Below are 21,749 nucleotides of genomic sequence, written 5' to 3'. Positions count from 1 at the left end.
GATTTCCTCCTCTTTGGGTTTATGTCTAATGGGACAGATGTTGCCTTGAATAAATATCAGCTTCTATCCCTTGGTGCCTTTTTTGGATTTTAGGAGGAGGGGATTTGTAGGCTGTTTTCTTCCAACCTACGAGTCAGCTTACAAAAAATAAACTTAGCAGTTCACAATACACACACTAAGCAGCAGAAGAAAGTGTGGTAAGCAGCCACTAGGTAACCAAAAGACATTGCTCCAGAACAAGAGGAAAGAAGTAGCAATGTAGCAAGACCCCAGCAATATGGAATGCTATGTTAATTTAAATCATTCCCTTTCTCTCACACACCCTGTAATAGTTTTCATGTTGTTCCTCCTGTGAAAATGTATGTCCAAGTCTTAACCTCTAGCGACTGTAAGTGCGGCTTTATTTGGAAATAGAATTTTTGTTGATGAAATTAAATTGAAGCTCTTGAAGCAAGATAATCCTGGATTTAGGGTAGATCTTGAATCTAATGGCTCTTGTTTTTAGAAATAAAATGAAAATGAGAAGTTTGAGATACAGGACACAGGAGAAGAAGATCATGTGCATATTGAGGCAAAGATTGGATTTACACTGCCATAAACCAAGGGACACCAGGAGCCATCAGAAAGTGCAAAAGGAAAAACATTTTTTAGAGCCTTCCAAAGAGTTGTTAGTATCATGACTCAGACTTGTCACCTATAGAACTGTTAGAGGATGAGTCTATGTCATCTGACAGCACCAAGTTTGTGATACTATGTAAGGAAGCCTAGGAAAACTAACAGACATTCAAAGGGAAATTTGGGAATGTGGGCTAGCAGAGAGTTGAGAGAAGATCTGAGATCTGAGTAACTGGCAAAAAAATAGGAATATTTTAGGAAGTGTGTGTTGTGTGTACACTTCAGTATAAATATAAGCATTTTAGTTTCAGTACACATGATCATTTTCTCTAGAGCAGTAATTATCCTTGAAACCCTATCCAGTTGAAAGAAGCATCCTTTTGACATAACTGAAATAGTCTTTGATGTCTTTGTTGCTAACCTATGTGGATTTCCAATTTTATCATTATATATCTAGCTCTGGATCTGGAATGACCTTTGTTTTTCTTTTCCCTAAGATGCCATAGTCCCTTTTAATTTATATGCAAATTAGCTTCATTAGGTTTAGGCCTTTTCATTAAGTGGAGGTAAGATTACTTTTTAAAGATGAAATATACCAGGACTTCTACTGATTCTTCCAATAACAGTTAAAAATTACCACATTTTTATTGGACAAATCTACTTTGTTTCCTTTCTGCTACACAAGAAAATACCAGTTGAAGACAGTATCTGTAACAATAGAAGGAAAATATCTCATAATTCCTTATCTGTTTTATTATAAATATATATAAAATTTTCAAATACCAATGAAAATTTAATCTTCCATACAATTATTGACATCAGTTTAAAAATTTTTTAAAACAATTTTTGCAATTGTTTCTTTCTTTATGTTATATCTCATACCAGGGAAATAGAGTAATATTGTGTTGTACTGAAGACCCTTTAAATAGCTATTGTCTTTTACAATTGTTTCATTGTTTCTGGTATATCTTACACCAGGGATGAAGAATAATATTGTATTATATTTAAGACAATTGAAATAACTATTCTGAGTGGTAATTGCACAAGCAACACACAGTTTTCTTGTGTAACTTACACTATCTTGTTTGGTTTCATTTTTCTTTTTTATTAGGGGGATTACTTTCCTAAATAGATGAAAATATGTGTATTGAAAGATATCCTGCTCTTTCTCTTGATTCTAAGTCCTCACTTGACTTGTAAACTTTTTTGTATTCAGATTTTCATTCCTTTGTCAAATACACACGTGTATGTACATGCACATCCCTTACTTTCTTATTGTGGTAAATATATTCGTTTTTCCTCAATCTTCCTATTTTCTTCAAATAATAAAAAGTACAAGAATTAACTCCATAATAATTCATAGAAATGTCATTTATTTTGGGGTCAGTGAAGTGCTCCATTTTGTGGAGTATACAATAATTTATTAAACAAGTCTCATATTGATGGATTTTTTTTTCAATTTTTATTTGGCTAATACAAGATAGTCCTTTAATGACAAGTTTAGTTCATATACCTTTTTATATTTTTGCTAGTGTAATTTTACAATACATCCCAAGTGATAGGATTGTTGGATACAAAGGAAAAATGTATATGTAAATTCATTAGATATATTTAGGTTTTTCAATTGTACTACATTAGGCATGCTTACCAGCAATATGGAGTTACCTATTTCCCTTAGAGTAAAATATATTCTGATCCAATTATAGATAGTTTGCTAATTAAACAAATAGAAAATAATATCCCAGTGAAATTTTAATTTGTGTTCAATTTTACTATATTTTATTTTTATAAGTACCAATAGTGCTGTTTATGTTATTTTATTGTTTGGAATTGAGTTACTTTTTTCTACTGTTCATAGACATGGTCAATTTTTCTGAACATTCCATGTGCACTTGAGAAGAAGATATAGGGTCTTTTTATGATTAAGCATTTGATATACAGTTATAACATTTTACTTGACTATTGTCCATTTGATCAGTCTTATATTGAAAGATATATGTTAATATCTCCTCTTGCTAGAAGTTTCTGTCTATTTCTCCTTGCATCTACTATAACTTCTGTATAATAGTAGTTGTTTCTGTGTTATTAGGACATCTGTATTAAACATTGTGTATCTTGGTTTTGACCCAAAATCTTTAACTTTATAGACAATATTCAATTTGCCTTCTCTTGATAATAAGATTATAAACTATAATTTCTCCTTATTTTCCTTTGGCTGGTATCTTTTGGACTATTTCAAAAACATTTTAATCTCTTTGAAGTAAATACTATCAGCTTACTATAGATTGAAACTCTTCTTCCATCTGCTTCTCATATTTTTTGTTTCAAGTTCTGCAAGAAGTAATGACAAGAATAACAGTAGAAGTTTTACTTCGTTGGTATATTTCAGTGTGATAATGATTTTAATATTCCTATTTTGGTTCAAAAGGATTCATATTTGGTTGAATCTCCAGGCTGAAATTACACTTTGTCATCAGGTAAGTTTACTGCCTGATATGTATGAGTTACCCCTTGCTGTGTGAAATATTTATACAACTGGAACTTCTTATTTTGAGTTGGTATTTGTAACATGAGATTAGTTCTATCCTGTAGTTCTATATTATGCAATCATAAAGTTTCTTGGAATTCAGTGTCTTAAAACAGTTGTTATTTTCATTGTCCTCCAGCAAATTTTAAAAGAAAATGGACCCTATGTGCTATTTCTATAATTTTCAATGAGTTTAATAACAGTATATGCATCAACATACTTAATATTGAAAATGTTTCAATCTTATTTTCTTCATTTTGTGGTTTTAGTTTACTTTTTAGGGAAATCTAATCTGTGAACTTTGTGGGGGAAATGTATATGATTAGCTAAAATTAACTGCCATTTAATTTTTGAATTTATCTCTAGAGAAAACTAATGATTAAAAGTGACAGGAAGAAAACATGTTTGCTTCAGGGGTTCTCTGTACATGATAACTTCAATATTGCTGTTGTGAAAAAAAGATTCTTTAATAAAAGCGTCTTCTAGATAGCCTTGTTGATAGGATGCCCCTTCTGTAAGTAAAATGACCTCATGAATATGCTAATAATTGTAGAGTCTTGTGTTAGGAATTGATGGAGACTGAGAAAGAGGGGAAAGGAGTAATTGATGAGTGGTATCAGAGCCCATCTTGACAGTTGTTAAAAGAATCTCTAGATTAGGTGTGTAATCCTTCTGGTATAGGATTGATATACCCTTTTTTTTCTGCTTAAATATGTGCATTGTATGACACTTGACCAACTCCACTGCTGTATCTGTTCCCAATAGGGAAAGAACGAGGCTTTTTCAGTAGAAACCATTGGCCTGTGTCAGCTGTGGAATGGATCACATAGGACCATTGCTCAATGCTGAATTTAGTTTTGATATCCCTTCCTTATGTGAGTAGATTTTTTCAATACAGTGATTCTGTGGATCTTTCTTGGTGGCCTGAACACTTCCAAGTTATGCAGAAGCCTGGCATCCTGGTAGTGCTGCTTCTGGGGGCAGGTATGATTATGTTCTTAGCATCCTCTCATTAATGGAACAGCTCCACTGAAGGTGGTACAAAGCACAACTGCTTGATAAAGTTCAAATAAACGCTGGATGTTTTCCTCCCCTAGTTCTCTCTGTGGAAAAACGCTCCTCTAGAAAAACTCCATGGGCATCAATATGGAGATAGCTCAAAAAACTAGTACTAGAGGTTCCATTTTACTCAAGGTTCCCCTCCTAGCTATCTTCCTGGAAAAGTTAAGGCATCTTACCCCAGGGGCACATGCACACCCATGTTCATGGCAGCACAATTCATTATAGCTAAATCTTGGAAACAGACCATATGTCCTTTAACAGATCAATAGATGAACATATTTACATACAATGGAGTACTACTCTGTCATAAAGAAAGATAAACTTGAGGCATTTTTAGGTAAATGGAATTATCTCAAGAACATAGTCTTAAGTGAAATAAATCAAGCACGGAAGTTTAAATATCTCATTCTTTCACTTGTGTGAGAAACCCAAAGTATAAATAAAGGGCAAATTGGAGATAGATGTTAGGAAGTAGGAAGAACTTGTTCAAATGGAAAGGGCAACGAGAGATGGAGCAGGGGAGGAAAGGAAAATGGATTTGAAGAAAAAAAAGAATTGTAGAAAAAAATTGAAATAGAGCTTTTGTAAATGGAGAGGGGAAGAAGGCTTGCAGGGAGGGGAGAGGAAGGGACAAAAAAGAATTAAGGTGTGTTGTGTATATGTACACATGCCCCATAATGAATGTGACCATTTTGTACTGCAAACACGTACTAATGAAACAAATAAACTAAAAAAAGATTTTAAAATGTGGTGTCTCAAATGGTACAATACTAAAGACATAGAATAACAAATATAGCATTTGGTTAATTTACTGTTAACTTTGGGCATTTCATTCTCATTAATCATTATCAATTTTAGCACTGTTTGATACGATTCACTTCTTTCATAATTTTAATCAACAAAAACATTTAGACATTTTTTACATATACTGCATTCTGTCAAGTCTTTTAAAGCACATGGTTATGAAATTGATTTTTTGAGCCTATGGGCAGTGTGTTTTAGTAAACTTTGAGCCCATGTTTTATACTGCTGCTTTTACTTTTCAACTTTGATAATGTCATCAACTGCATTAGATAGGCCTCTCAGAATTGGGTCATGAGAGAATTTAATCATCAGGGTTTCTCTTTCTATAGCTAAGGCATTAACAAAATTGCTGACTGGCTCAGGGTCAAGGACAAAGATTTGAACTACGTTATGATAAGCATCTTTCTAGTTGCACGTCAAACCATGGTTCAGGGTTTTTGTGTATTCATGCAACACATATCTATTGAGCTTTCATTGTGCATCACAGGCTAATTTAGTTTCCCAATAGAACAATAAACATTTTAAAATAATGTCTGTCTTCACGGACTAGACAGAGTTGCTGATGGCATATATGGAACCACTGGGCAAATTGGATAAATTCAGCCTTTTTTCCTAAATAAAAGAATCATCTTTTATGAGAAACAGTGCAGTACCAGGATGAATAGTTCTCTAAGAGGAGATAGCTGGACTTAAAATCCTAACAAGCTCTGTAACTGCCAGCTGCATTCACTAAGCAATCTGTGCACCACTCATTCCACGACAGTCCCTGCACTGTCTCATATATAATTCTCCATGACCTAATAGTAGTCAGTCTTTGTATTTGTTGAGCGTGCTTTTCTCACTCTTTAGAGAGGGCCTATGCTAATTAAAGAAGAATTATTAATCTACCATATGGGTATTATAATCTACCATATGAGGATTATAAAACCATGAATGTAGAAACCGCAACCAAGGCTTGTTCTTTCACATAATTTAAATACCTTTTCAAGAAAGTGATTGTTGTTACAATTGGAGATTTTTGAAGTGACATTTATGTTTCCTTCCAAGATCTGTACTCCTCTTTTCAGAGCAGAGTGCTGTAGTTCTAGTGGCTGTCAGGTAGGGCTGTGTTTCCTTGAGCCCTCGCTCCCTTTTCCAAATCATGTAGCTCTCTATGGTGGAGTGCAACAGGATTGATGTGCTCCACCTTTTGCCCAAGGGGAAGGACACACTTATGTCTTTCCTGACCTCTTTCCTTTATCACTACCCAAAAGGAAAATCTATAATGATCTCTGTAACAGTGCTCAACAATTTTGGTCTCAAGATCCCATCACTGCCGGGCATGGTGGCACAGGCCTATTATCCCAGAATTTGGGAGGCTGAAGCAGAAGGATCAAATGTGAATCCTGCCTGGGCTATATAATGAGTTCAAAACCAGCCTGAACTACATAGCAAGATCTCAAGGGCTTTTGTATTTATGGGTTATATCCTCCAAATGTGTAATATTAGAAGTGAAAATTGAGAAAATTTTACAAGTTTTTATAATTTACAAGCTAAAAATGTAGTTTTATGACAACTATATTTTATAAAACTATTCAATATCTTTCTTAATTTTTCATTTAATAGCTGTAATGTCATATATCAGGTATTTCTGGCAAATGTAACTATTCTCTTGAGATGAGGATTAAAAAAGACAAATAATATTTTAGTTTTATTGCAAAAATACTTTGTCCTCATGGGTCTACTGAAAGAGTGTTAGGGGTCCTGAGTCACTGCTGCACTGGAGAAAGGTAGAGCCAGCAAATAGAAGGAGTTGGAGTCCCTGAATCAACATATGGAAATCCTACTCTAAAAAGAATGCCAGGATTAGTAAGTTACAAGAAAAGAAGTAAACTTTATTCATGTTAACTCAGTATGACTCTTATTTACAAAGTGAGAATTACCCTGTCTAATAAAATACATAGAAAATGTTAACTTTAATATAGGGACATGTTAGTGATATTTATTCGGAAATGAGTCTTATTTATTCCTACATGAAGATGGCCAACAATAAAAACTGACTCATACAGCTCAAAGGAGGTCCAATAAATAATGGGATTTATTTCATTGAGGAAAAGATTTCAGTAAGAAGACTAAAGACATTTAAATTATTTTAGAAATGAGAAGGCCACAAGGGATTAATATTAATTCCACACGTACGAATGGCTATATAGACAGTAGTTTATAGTGCTGTGGAAGTTGGAGGTGGGTATGCATACAATGATACAAAAATGACAGAGAAGAGATTTAAATCACTCTGTATTGAATTTAGTTGAAGTAGTAGAAATGGTGATAGTATTTGGGGAAAAGATATTAAAATGTACAGAACTTCGGAACACATTTTTTTTCAAAAAGATGAATAAACTGTGCTCTGAAACTTTCTCATTACTGGTTAATACTTAGAGAAAGAATACTGAAAACGTGCATTTAAGTACATTCATTCATGAAAACTCTAACCAGTGTCCATTAGGAAATTGTCCTCATGACCCTATCTGAGGTGAGAGAGGCTTGGTGATGAGAGAAGTACAGCCCTAATTTACTTATCTTTGGAATTTATCATCTGTGAAGAGGAATACCTTGTCATATGAACCTGTTTTTCTATCTGTATCACAGTGATTTAACTCATTTAGTGTTAAGAATTGTGTGAATGCATGAAAAGTGTTGTGTAAGCTTGATCAGCATCTATTAAGGAAAATCAAAGTTTCCTTTCTAGTAGTTACTCTTAACAGGATGAAAGATTTCTTTCCTCCTACTCCTTAGATAAGAAAACAATCAATAATTATGTTCACTGAGCAATACATCATAGTTCAACATTTAAAAATACTCTCAGAGACTATAATTCTTGACTTTAAGAACTGAAAAAGAAGTTCTTGAATGCAGCCCTTTGACAACTCTAAGGATTATATATCATTTGTTTTAGTTATTCATTTTGTGATTTGGGAATAAAATTACTGATGGACCTCTTTTGAAATGTTGTAGAGCAAATTTTCTTGTATCAGGAATGACAAAACACTAATTTCCTCTATGGTTCTCAAAGCATAGAACCCAGAGCAATTGGGCACTACCATCTTGGAGCTTGCTATAAACACAAACTCTTGAGCTCTACATCAACCGTGCTGCATCAAAAACACTTCGTTTGGGATCCAGAAATCTGTGCATTCATAAGTCTTCCCACAACTTGGTATTTCTTCTCTATTCAGATATGGCATTTTTCATTTTGAAAGACATGTTTCTTAACTAATATATCCCCATTTGATCATGAAGCAATATGGATGATGTGAGCAAATGAGCACATTATATTTTTTTCTATTTAAAAGTAGCTTTATTTAAAAGAATGTGAAGCATACTTAACACTACATGATACAAACTTACAATGCATATTCAAGAAACCCTGCCATGCATCATTTCTATTAGAGTAACGCTCCAAACTGATGTTCCTTCTATAACACACAAATGCCATGAGCATCATTATTTAAGAGAAAAAGGAACCTGCTCACCTTATGGCAACCTTATAGTTCACAGCCAAGTTCCACAGCCAGCAGGCAAAGAGCAACATAATTTCCTGTGTCCTAACTTCTACTATCATAGTATTTTTTAAATAAAAAAATATGACAGAAAAAATATGTAATTGATAAACATTTATATCTATTAAATTATCCAGTATCAGTTACTTAGTGCAGCTACAATGAGGTAGCCCTGAAAATACAAGTGTAGATGTTAGAAAAACATAGTTACTATGTAGTGAGGCTGGACTCAAACTCACTAAGCAGCTGAGGCTGACCTGTGAACTCTGATTTCTCCTGTCTTGTCCTCCTTAGAGCAGAGATTACACGTGTGAGTTACCATGACCTGCCAAAAAGACTTTTTTTAATGTCAGTGTCATCTATTCTTGTTTCAGAAATGGGTGATTCTTTGTTGAAAATGAATGTTTCTTCCTTCAATTCATAGAATACTACTTCATTATTTATCACAATTTCAGGCATTAGAAAAGTCACTTACTATCCCTAAAATCTCAGAGCAGGGTGAGGAGTCAAGTATAACTGCGCTTTTAGGACTTGCTCTTTGCTGCACATGTGGAGACGTATGTCTTATTGCTCCTTTCCAAGAACAAGAAGAGTGACAAATACAGTACATTCAGTGGAGGCATCACATTCTGGGTGCAGAGGTACAGAGCAGCGCCCATAGTGACTTAGATTTCCTGATGGAATGACATCTAAATCTGTAGTGACTACTCAGTGACTTAGATTTACTATTAGAGTAAACTTAAAATCTTTTTGACTATTTGATAGTAATATGTTGTGTTTTTCATGAACATGGACTTAATTATCTGAAATTTACTCAAAAGGAATGTTCTAATACTAAAACAGATAGTTTTGGAAGCATAAATAAAAATATAACTAAAACTTTTCTTTTCTTCTTCCCTCCTTCTCTTCTCTGTCCTTTTCCCCCTTCCTTTCTCCCTCCTGCCCTTTTTTCGTCACTTGTTTTCTTTCTTTTTGTCTTGAGTAAGTGCTAAAAATATCATATTTGCTAGTTTTGTAATTGCATAAATTAGAGGAGAGGGAGTCAGTGGTTGACAGTTTTGATGTTGTTATTACTTTAAATACAACTTTGTAGGAAATATTCTTAGTAATAAGCTTCAGTGATGAAGAAAGTTAGTAGCTCTGTGTGTCCACATCTGCATTCTGGATACAGAACCTTTTGCATCTTAGTGCTCATTTCACTGCATACATTGCTTTATTTGAATGAACTTAACTTAAGAGTTAAGACACAATAAGTTGAAGTATGAGAAATACTCTGTGGCCTTATATAGTATATTTGTTGGGCCAGTTAAATTTCAGGGCATTTCATCATGGAAGCACTTTTTAAAGAAATTCTGCCAACTCTGGGGTATTAGTCCTGGGGCTATTGCATTCATTAGCTTTGTGTTAGTATAAGAAAATAACTGAGGCAGCCAACTGAAGAGGAAAGGCCAGTTTAGCTAACAGATTTGGAAATTCTGGGTTATGGTACCTGCATCAGCTCTGTTCTGGTAAGGGTTGCTTTACAGCATGGTGGATATTGAATGTGAATGGCAAGAAAGAAGCAGTCATACCTGGGACAGTAGCAGGACTACTGAAAAAGAACAGCTGCGTGGCTAGGCTTTCTCCTGTCATAACCACTTTTTAGCACAAGAACTAACAAAGGGGGTCACATGAAAAGTGACCTGCATGATCAATCTGCATGCTGCAGTGACCCAAGGACTTCCAGGAGCTCTTACCTCCTAAAGGCTCCACCCTCTCAATAGTGCCTCCTGCAGATCATGTTTTCAATCACTGTGGGCCCACGATGGATGAATCCATACCCAAACTCCTGCAGCTGGAGCGCTCCCTAACACAGCTGGGCTGGGAGACTTGGAAAAGCTGAATAAATTTGCAATCACAGACAACTAAGGTCAAATCCTGGCTCAGCCATTTTCTAGCTGTACAAACTTATAATTGTTGCTCAATTACTTTATGTCTATTATCCTGCCTCCAAATGAGGGATAAAACCAGTAGAGTTGTTATGATATAATATACAGTAATGTGTGTGTTTGTGTTGTGTTCATGTACATGTATTGATAAAGATAGATTTTGAGAAAAAAGAGAGGGAGGGGTGAAGGGAAGGAAAGGAGGGAAAGAAAAAGAGAAATAATGGGGCTAGGGATTTAGCTCAGTGGTTCCACTGCCTGCCTCGCAAGTGCAAGGTCCCGAGTTTGATTCCTGGTACCAAAAAACAAAACAAAAAAACAGAGAGATAATAATAGAGCACCTATCACAGAGTACATAGTAAGCACTGATTTAAGAATATATGTACTTATTACTATATATTATAATCTTTTTTCTCTGGGATTTGTCTTTAGTTTTAATACTTTGGAAAAATAGAATTATTAATAAAAAGCAACTAAAATCTTTTCTTTAAATGACTTCTTTCCCTGTATTCTGCACATGCACTATATTTCTAAGAGTTAAGAAGCATACTTACATACTCCAGTGAACACAAAATTAACTACAGAGAAGAGAAAATGGCTTATTTATCCCCAAGCAAGTACAGATTGAAATAGAACATAAGGATGGGAAAAGAGAGTCTACTTTGATTTATTGATCCTAGGTCTTTGTTTTTATTCTTTCCTTAAACATTTCCTCTTTCCCTCTGTCCCTTGCGTAACAAGGAGTTGGGCTCTACCTCCCAACTTTTAAAAAGTGTTAAACTTTTCTCTCTCTCCCTCTCCCTCTCTCTCTTATTTTCTGCATTTTTTTTCTTAGTAGTTTTCAATGTATAAAATAGGACACCTGGTATGAAGTTTAACAGTGAACTTCTATGCTTGCTGTGGAAAGCAAGGAATAACAATGAAAAATAAAATGAGAACCATCACAATAGAAACAATGGTGGTGAGACAAAAAGAACTGGGACACATATGTGGAGGAGTCTTCATTGATGTGCCTAAATATTAATAAAATGTGGGTAATTACGGCAACTTCCAGGTTCATAGAAAATCTGTTCAGGAGTTGAGTTTCTAGACCCATGGCAGGAGGAGGGTAAACAAAAGGTGATTTTTCTGCTTCCATTTGAGTAAGACTGTAAGTGGCTTGGCCTAGATAACTCACAGATATATGCATATACAGAGTTTATATGTATACTAAATTAGTTCCTACAAACTTGTGGTTAATAGAAGTTTACAGATTCCAAAAACAGAAGGAGCAGGAGTTCTACTGTATGCTTTTGTGAATTTCATACTTTGTATGCATGTTTGCATGATACTTTAGTGGTGTTTTGGTCCTGAACTGTGTGACAGATGCCATTTCGAAAAAGAAATTTACCTGCATTTGCCTTTGAACCATAAGCACACAAGTTTTGGCTGCCGATAACTCTTTAACTTCAGCCTAGTAATTTAAGACTTTCTAGAACATAAAAAACTTTCAAAGCAATCAGTGGTAAAAGAGATAATTAAGGGCCGGGGATTTAGCACAGTGGTTTCTCCGCCTGCTGCGCAACCGCAAGGACTGGAGTTCGCTCCCCGGTACCAAAAAAAAAAAAAAAAGAGATAATTAAGAATAGCTTATGGCTTAAGGAGTGTTTGAGCTTAATACGATTTGAAAATACTGTCTTCCTAGAGTAAATGTATAATTTACCTTTATAAATAATAATAATGCTCTGTCTTGTGCACTCAATGAGACTTTCTTTGGTTAAGAGGTTGCTAAATTTAGATACACACACCAGACCTGTAATTATGACACCAAGTCCAGGAATTACACTAGGCTTATTCCCTATTTTGGCAGCTCGAGAGAAAAAAGAAAATTCAGCTTTAGCTACTCATGGAGAGTCCAGTATTTTTGTGATCACTAGCTTTTTCCTAGGAATGAATCTGAACCTAGTTTTAAGGACCAAAAGGTTCTACACTATTCATTATTCTGCTGTTCTACTTCTGAAATCACATGTACTGTTTCAGTTTCAGCTGTGAGTTTTTTCCAGTGTCTGAGCTTATTACTATGCAGCAGTTTAAGCAGGCTCTCATTTTCTACATTCTGCACTTCTTCCTTTCTTTTAGTTCTTCTGCATGATTTCCCTGTCCTCACTGTCTGTCTGCTTTGTATTTCCTTGCTCATCTTAGAGCAAGCTTGGCTCCTCACAGTGTATCTCTTCTCCTTGGGAGGCATTTAAATGGCTTCTTGTTTGCAGCCCACTGCACTCTAGGTGTACAAAAGGAAATCTGGGAGGGTTTTGACTTTTTCCATTGTTCTTAAAAATCTAAGGGGCTGCACTGTGATGAATTAACTGCAGATTGTAAGAAACATCGGGACAAACAGATATGGTCTCCTGTTCTGATCCATGTTAGGTAATTTTTGAGGTGGATTTTTTTTTTTTTTTTGTATGATTCATCAGGTTCCTTTTTTTTTTTTTTTTTGCTCAGTTTAGCCAAAAGGCTAAAGCACATTTTATTTTCTTGCTGTGAAGCAGCTTGCACAAAAAACTGAAGCCTGTATTGTTTTCTTGGCCTCATACTAAAATAATGGAATTAAACACATATAAAAATTGAATTAAGACTTATTAAAATTTACTCCTGTCCTATTTATTTTATTTTAAAAGGAGAAACATGAAAGTACTCAGAAATCTCAGTTCTTGATTCTTTCTGTGTTTTTCTTCTTTCCCATATGAAATTACTGTGTTTCCTTGAATAAACTAATTCTATCAGCAGTATCACTTTCAATCTTAGAGACTAGTCATAGAGAACAATCTTGTTTAAGGAATCATCTCTCTTCTTTTAATCCTAAGAGTTAACTAATTGAAGGGAATGAACATTTCATGCCTGTACTTCCAAGATGTGATTTTCAGCCTGTCTGTATTTTCTTTCCCACTGCACACTATGTAAGGAAACACTGCAGCCTTTATTCTCCACTCCAGCTTTTGCAGTTTTTCATATAGCCGTAATCAAAATTCTGCTGCTTCCTTTCAGGTGGTATGTGCTTTACATGACATCTAGAGGCCAAAATTGATGTGAGCTGTAATTAATCTTTCCACGTGGCTATGTAGACCCTAGGTATAACGGGGATAAGAATCACGCTGTTTGCATACTTAAATTTATACAATATTTCTGTACCAATCTATATTCTGTGCATTGCACAGTTTGATCCCATTATCCTAAAAATAATAAAGATAGGAAAAGAAAACAGACATATGAGGAAAGACAAGATTTAATAAAACTCCTTTCTCTTAGTTTGCATTTCATATACAATCATGCTCAGTGTTAATTTCCACACCAATTGTGGAATCATGTAACTAGTGTCCCTGACATTTACCCATGACAGTCAAAATCTTGTTAGTAATCAATAATGTAATGTAAAGTGGATGATTAAATTTTTCTTTCTTTCCATCAAAAATTTTAAGGGCAAAATTCATTTTACTGTCCCTTAAGTGTTCTCAAAACACTATTCTGACTTCTGCGTTAATTTGCAAATTCACAGAAGGCACAGAAAAGAATGTAACGCATATAAAGAATAGTTGATACTGTCACTGCTTATGAAGAAGTTCTCTGCATTGGCTCAGTACCCTTGGCAACAATATCAGAACCACACTTGTGATTAAGAAAATATTCAAAGCTTTCTTTCTAAATATTTTGAAAATTATAAAATTTAAACCCTAAAATTTTATAATTTATCATGAAAATAGGCAAAAATATTTTAAATGACCATATATTGTGATTATGTCTTCCTTTTAAGTATGTTTCATACACACATAGATATATACATATGTATATATATTACATTTTCCTTCTCTAATTATATAACATAAATGTACATATAGTTGGCTTCCATGTGTTTATTACTATTTATTTTTAATCATATTTGATCTAAAATTACATCTTAATTTGTGTGTGTGCACATGTATGTATACATTATGTGTGGTTTTAATTTAAGTAAATCATAACTTGCTATAAAACTTGGTCAACTTTTTGCAGTTTGCAATGCCATCTTTTCCAACTGTCTATGCTCTTCTATATATTTATGGCTGGCTGCATCTCAATGCTACCCTATTGTCTATATCTGCCTCATTTTACTGACTCAACCTCTGTTGATGGCTACCTAAAAGGTCATCAATTTTTATTATCATAAAAATTCCAAGATGAGTGTCTTTGTAAATGTCTCCACACTAATTTGTACAAGTAGTTTCTGGAACACATACTCAGGCAGGGATTTCTGTGTCATAGGAAACATGCATATGTAATTTCCTAAGTATTACCAGATGGCTTTGCAGAATGGCTGCTGCTGCACACACTGCCTGCCAAGAGGGCATGAAACTTCCTGTCTACCCACGTCCTTGCCAATAATTGGAATTATCCAGTTTACTGATTTTTACCATTCTGATGAATATGAAATCTACCTCATTGTGGTTATAATTTCTAACTATTTGATTAAACATCTTTTCGTATGCTTGTCAGACACTTGGATTCTTTCTCTGTGAATTGCCTTTTAAATGTTTTTTTAATCAAGTGCCCTCTCTTCCTTAGTGAATTGCATTTTTTTGTGTATTCTTTCTTAATCCTCTTTTGATTTTAGATGTTGCAAGTATACTTTCTCCATATTTCTTGTGGCTTTTAAATAATCTTGAAGTTTGATGTGTTAAAATTCATAGAGTTTTAAATTTATGATTCATACTTTTTGAAAATTTTAAATATTTGTTTCTATACACCTGCACCACAAATATCTTCATCAACCATTTCTATTATTAGGTTTATATTGTGCTTCTTTATAGATGGGTCTTTAATTTGGATGGTACTTTTATTTGTTATGTAAAATACAGACCTAAATTTCATTTTCTGCATAAAATGATGCAATTTTTCCTCCAATGTCATTAAAATCATCTGTTCTTTTTCATGAGTTTGTAGCTCTATCTTAATTGCATATCAATACTTATCTATACTTTTGTTTTTCTTCCATTTATGTATCAAATGTGTTTTGTGTGAAGCTTTATTTTATTTTTATTAGTACATGTTTGTAGTACACAGTGTTTACATTTCTTGTGAGGAGCTGGTACATGTACATAACATCTTAATTGCCTTTTTGATTATCTTCCCCTCCCCTCTTCCTCAGTTTCCTGATCCTCTTTCCATTTGGGAAAGTTCTTACTCTCTACTTGCTAATATCTATCTTTCGTTTTGTTCTTTATATTTTGAGTTTCTCATATTTCACTTAAAATTATGGTCTTGAGGTGTATTCATTTTCCTACAAATGATTCAAGTTTATCATTCTTTAGGGAAGAGTCATACTCCATTGTATGTATGTATGTACCATATTTTTCAGGATTTAGCTCTTTATGAATTGTGCTGGTATAAAAATGGGTATCACTGTAATATTATGTATTACACATAATTTTACATGTATCACTGTAATATTATGTCTTTAACTCTTTTGGAAAGATACATAGAAGAGTAATAGTTGTTAAAATGCAATTTCTAGTATAAGTTTTTTGAAGAATCTCCATACTGATTTCCACTGTGATTATACTAGTTTAAATTCACCTCAGTAATGTGGAAGTATTCCTTTTCCCTTGCAGTCTCGCTAACATTTGTTATGATTTAATTTCTTGATAATGGTCTTTCTTTTTGAGGTAAGATGGAATCTCAGTATTTTTTTAACTTGCATTTCTCTAATGACCAATGATGATGAAGATTTCTTCATGTATTTATTGGCCTTTTGTTCTTCTTCTAAGAAGTGTCTATTCATTTCTCTTGCCCATTAGTTTTTAATGAAGATTTATAATTATGTGTTCTATCTTATTGGGTGAGTCACAATTAATTAGATGACAAAATTATTTATGTGTAAATATTTACATTCCATATGAAGATTACTTTATTAAGTTCTTTAAAAGCCTCACCCTCAATTTAATTAGAATATCATTGATTTTCTAGATTTGGAGAGACATCCAAGTGTTTTCATATAGGAGCATAGAATATTTTTCCATATATTTAAATCTTTAATGTATTTTAACAAAATTTTAACATTCTCCAGAAAGTTCTTGTGCAGATTATTTATTTATTTATCAATTCATTTTTTCATTCACAAACAGGATTGTTTCTAAAATGCTTCATCACTTTGTTGGTAATGATAATAGTATCTTATTTTCTATTATATATTCTAGTTTGCTGTTGCAGATAAGGGATCTACCAATGATATCATTATTATATGTCCAGAAAACTTGATTAACTTCCTCAATATTTCTAATACTTTGTTGGTTCCACTGAGTTTTCTAATGGCTTATAAGATCATCTGAGGCTAAATTCATTAACCTGAGAAGATGTTTATCACCTGCCTTTCAGACACACCGTTCATCATTCTGTACCTTCTCAGGTGGAGACTGTGAGCTGACTTCTATGAATAGAGATTCTAGGTTTGTGCTGTATAACCATCCAAGGTTGTTCTAGATTTATTGCTACTCCAACCTGAAGGAGATTATATTTCACTGAGGCAATGTCAGGGCTTGTTATGGTTTAGATCTAAAATATCTCCTGAAGTCTGATGCTCAGAGGTGGGACTTTTGCAAGATGGCTGGGTCACAGAGGTGCTATACTCAGCAGTGGATTAATCTATGGATGAGTTAATAGCTGATTGTGCTGCTAGGAGTTGGGGCCTGCTTGGAGGAAATAGTTCACTGGGGATGTGCCCTGGAAGATTCTATTCTTACACACAGCTCCTCCTTTCTCTCACTTTATTGCTTCTTTTTTTTTTTCTTTCCAGTACTGGGGATTGAACTCAGGACTTTGCACTTGCCAAGCAGGCACGTCTCACTTTATTTCTTGACTGGCATTGGTAGGAAATCTTTCCTCCACCAGGTGTTCACCATGTCACTTCTACCTGGGAGCCTACCAGTCATGGACTAAACCCGAACCCTCTGAAATGTGAGCAACAATAAGACTTTCTTCCTTAATTTGTGGTGGAAATTTGGTTCTAGTGATGGGAAAGCTGACACATATAGTACTTATCATTATAAATTTTAAAAATATAAAGTTTTGTCTTATCTTTTTGAACCCCAAAAGTTCTGTGAAAAATGCTTTAGCTAATGGTTAAAAGGGGAGATAAGGATATTTTATAAATTATACACATTTTTCCTTAAATTATAAATAAATTCACAAGTAGTTCACTATCTTTGTGTCTAAGCTGAGATACTAAATATATGTAGAAGCTAGACATAGAGGGTGAGGTGGTAGAGTTAAAGAAGAAGGTAGGGTATATGAAAGTTAAGTGACAGATGACATGTTGTGATTTTGATATAATAGAAAGTAAAGGAATGCACTCATTACTTACTTCAAGCATGTATGAGTAAAACATTCTTTTAAAAGCTATGAACTTAAAATACTTTGTTTTTCTTGGAGATAAAAATTGAGGCAGAGTGGCAAGATATGAAAAAATTCAGAATCTGAATGATGACATTAGTAGTCAAGGGCTAGGTTATAACAAGTTTTTAAACATGTTAAGCATTTAGAATTCATCTTATGATTATTATGGACTTACATAGAAAAGTTATTTTCTATATATTTGTTTTGTTTTGCTATAATTTATTTACATGAAATATACAAGTAACAGGTGTAGAAGATTTTTACAGTTGTTTACATAAATAACTAGGTGAAGGTATTAAACATATTCAATATGTCCCTTTCTTATTTATGTTTATTTTCTTGCCATATTCCACTGGAAGAAATTCAAATAAAATGGTGAATAAATTGTTCCTAAACCCAAAGGGAACATTCTAAATTTCACCATTAATTAAAATGTAAGTTTCTTCTTGTGAATTCCTGTGATAAAACATCTGGCATATTTGATGATTGGCAGCTTAAAATAATGCCCACCCCAAATGGCCCTGTCCTAATTTGCAAGTCCTACTGCTCACCAATCCTCTCTTCCCCATATCTGAAAGAGCTGATGACATAGCCCTGGTGCCTATAGTATCATGTGGAAAGGATCTCTCACCCAAACCCACTCTGCCTAGCACAAAACCCCATGTGCTGATGGTAATGCCTGTCTATTCTGTCAGTACAATTTTGGACCTGTTTTAGTGGTCGCCATCCTTTTTCTAGAGAGGTTCACTCTGTGAGCCATAAATCTTTTCCTTACCGTTTTGGTGTAAGAGTTGCACCTTTATTGTCAACATCTGAGACAAAATTGGGGTGAGAGATTTATGTTAACACAGATTATCATTGGCTTAATAAAATTTCCTCCTACAGTTTTTTTTTTGAGCTTCTGTCACGAATGGGTCTCAAATGTTATAAGGATTTTTATGCATCTCCTTAGATGATTATGTGAATTTTAAAAAATTTTCTTATTGAAGTAAGTTGTATTTACTGATTTTCATATGTTAAGCCAAATCTGCACAGGGATGACAGAGGTCAAAGTAGTGGTTACTATTTGGAGGAACTTACTGAGAATGAGCAGTGATGTACTTTGTAATTATGTGTGTGGGGGGTAAAACAATGCTCTCCCAAATGTCCGTCCTAATCTGCAGAATGTGTGAATAGGACACTTCACATTGTGCAAGGTTATCTGCAGAGGTCACTAAGTTAGGATGCTGGTATAGGGAGTTTATCTTCAATGGAACAGAAGACCCTAATGTAAAGACAAATGTCTGCAAAAGTACAAAAAGGCAGAAGAGGAGTTAGATGAAGGTGATAAAATAGGAGTTGTCACAGGCAAGATGAAGGGGAAGCTATGATCCTAGTTCTTAAGATGGAGAAATAGGGCCTAGGGATGTGTGTAATCCCTAGAAGCTGGAAAAAGATAAGGGGGTGATCAACTGGCCCTTCCAGACTCTCACACAGCCCTGGGGGCACCTTGAGTTAGCCCAGTGAGACTCATGTTAAATATGTGAATGCAACATTAGTAACAAATCATGTTTTCTTCTGACCCATTAGATGTGTAGTAATTTGTGACATCAACAGTTCAACATAAATCTAAACAAAATAATGTTTTTCTATTTTGCTGGTTTTATGTTAATATTGAAGTTATATTTGTATCTAATGTGAAAACTGATATTGTTCTGTAATTATATCTTCTTATATTATCATTGTGCTGTGTTATTATCAAGGCAATGCCCCTTTTGCAAAACACTATATGAAGCTTATTTTTGTTTTCAAATTATTTTACTAATACATAAAAATGTAAAAATTATATATATTAATGAGGTAAATGTAATATCTCAATTCCCATATATACATTTTTAATGTACAAATTAGACTAAACATGTCATTTTAAACATTTCTGGTTTCTCTGTAGTGAAGCTGTCAAAATCCATTCTATTTTCATGGCATATATAGTACATTACTTTATATGCAGTCACTCTGCTATGCACACAAGAATATCTTGCTACCATCTAACTAAACTTATCCCACCCCTCCCCTTCCTGCCGCCTTCTCTGGTGTCTAGTAACTACCATTCTATTCTAAACTTCTATGAAATCAAATATTTTAGAGTCCATATATGAGTAAGATCATGCAGGACTTGTCTTTCTGTGCTTTCTGTCTCACTAACAAAATTATCTCCAAGTCTATCTTTGTTGTCTCAAAAGAAAAGATATTATTCTTTTTGTGGCTGAATAGCATTCCACTCTCTATATATGCCACATTTTCTTTATTCAGTCATTAGTTGATGGGCACTTAGGGTGGTCCTGGTTTCCAGCTATTGTGAATATTGTTGAAATGAGCATCTACAGATGTCTTTCAAATACTTGCTTTTCTTTGGATATCTACCCATTAGTGGGATTTATGGATCATATGGTGGTTCTAATTTTAAGGGCTTTTTAAAAAAGAAATTGCATATTGTTTTTCATAATGGCTGTACTGATTTACATGTGCACCAATGGAGTAGTGCAACAATCCTCTTTTCTACTACACCATCACCCACATTTGTTATCTTTTATCTTTTGGATAATAATAGTCATTCTTATTGAGGTGAGGTGATACCTCACTGTGATTTTAATTTATGTTTCCTTGATGATTAGTGATGTTGGAAATGATTTTCATATATCCCTGGTTACTTGAATGTTTTCTTTTGAAAAATGCCTATTTATGTCTATTGCCCATTTTTATCTGGGTTGATATCATTATCATTTGCTGTTTTGGAGTTCTTTGTGTATTCTAGTATCACATCCTTTTCAAATGTAGAGTTGGCAAGTTTATTTGTTTATATTTATTTTAATTTGAGGTAATCACATTTGTCCTGTGTGTGTTTTTTGGGGGATCTTGTCCACAAAATCCTCGTCCACTTCAATGTCCAGAAGTATTTCTTCTCTTCCTTGTAGTGCAATTTCATTGTTTCTGTTCTTACAGTCTTTAGTCTATTTTGAGTTGATTTTTTGGTGGGACAAAGGTATGCAGTTTCATTTTTCTGAATATGAATATACAGTTCTTCCAGTAATGTATACTGAAAGATTATCCATGCTCCAGTATATGTCTTTTACAATTTTGTGAAATATGTTTCCTGTAGATGTGTGAGTTTACTCCTAATCTTTCTATTCTATTTTATTGACTTATGTGTCTATTTTTGTGCACAAACCATGTATTTTTTTGTGATCAGTTTCATAATATTTTATAATTTTGATCAGTTTCACAGTATGTTTTGAAGTCAGGCATTATAATGCCTTCTCAAAATGGCTGTAGGTCCCCCTCCAGGTGATTCCATATGAATTTTGTGGTTATTTTTTTCTAGTTCTGTGAAGAACGTCCCTGGTATTTTGATAAAGATTTCACTGCATCTGTAGATTCCTTTGAATAGTGAAGGCATTTTAACATTGATTCTTCAAACCAATCAACATAGAATATCTTTCCAAGTTTTTGTGTATTCTTCCATTTCTTTCCTCAGTGTTTTATAAATTTTCATTGTTGGGCTGTTTCACTTCATCAATTACACTTATTCCTAGGTATTTAATTCTTTTGTAGGCATTTTAAATTGGATGGCTATCCTGATTTCATAATTTGCTACTGGTATATAGTAACACTATTTTTATATATTTGTGCTGATTTTTGTGATTTTTCTCAGTTAATTGGTCTTAATAAGATGTTTGATGAAATTTTGGGGGTTTTCTATAAATAAGATCATGTCACTTGCAATCAGTGATAATTTGATTTCTTTTGCAATTTGGATACCTTTTATTTCTTCCAGTTTCCTCATGGCTCTGGGTTGGACTTGCTATTATTTTTTTCTTAAATGACAAATAAGGT

This window comes from Heterocephalus glaber, unplaced genomic scaffold, assembly GCF_053883595.1.
Source record: "Heterocephalus glaber isolate CG9 unplaced genomic scaffold, H.glaber_assembly_v1.0 deba00000122, whole genome shotgun sequence".
NCBI classification, from domain to species: domain Eukaryota; kingdom Metazoa; phylum Chordata; class Mammalia; order Rodentia; family Bathyergidae; genus Heterocephalus; species Heterocephalus glaber.
The sequence above is the reverse complement of the archived record's forward strand: the minus strand, read 5'-3'. Positions refer to the sequence as shown.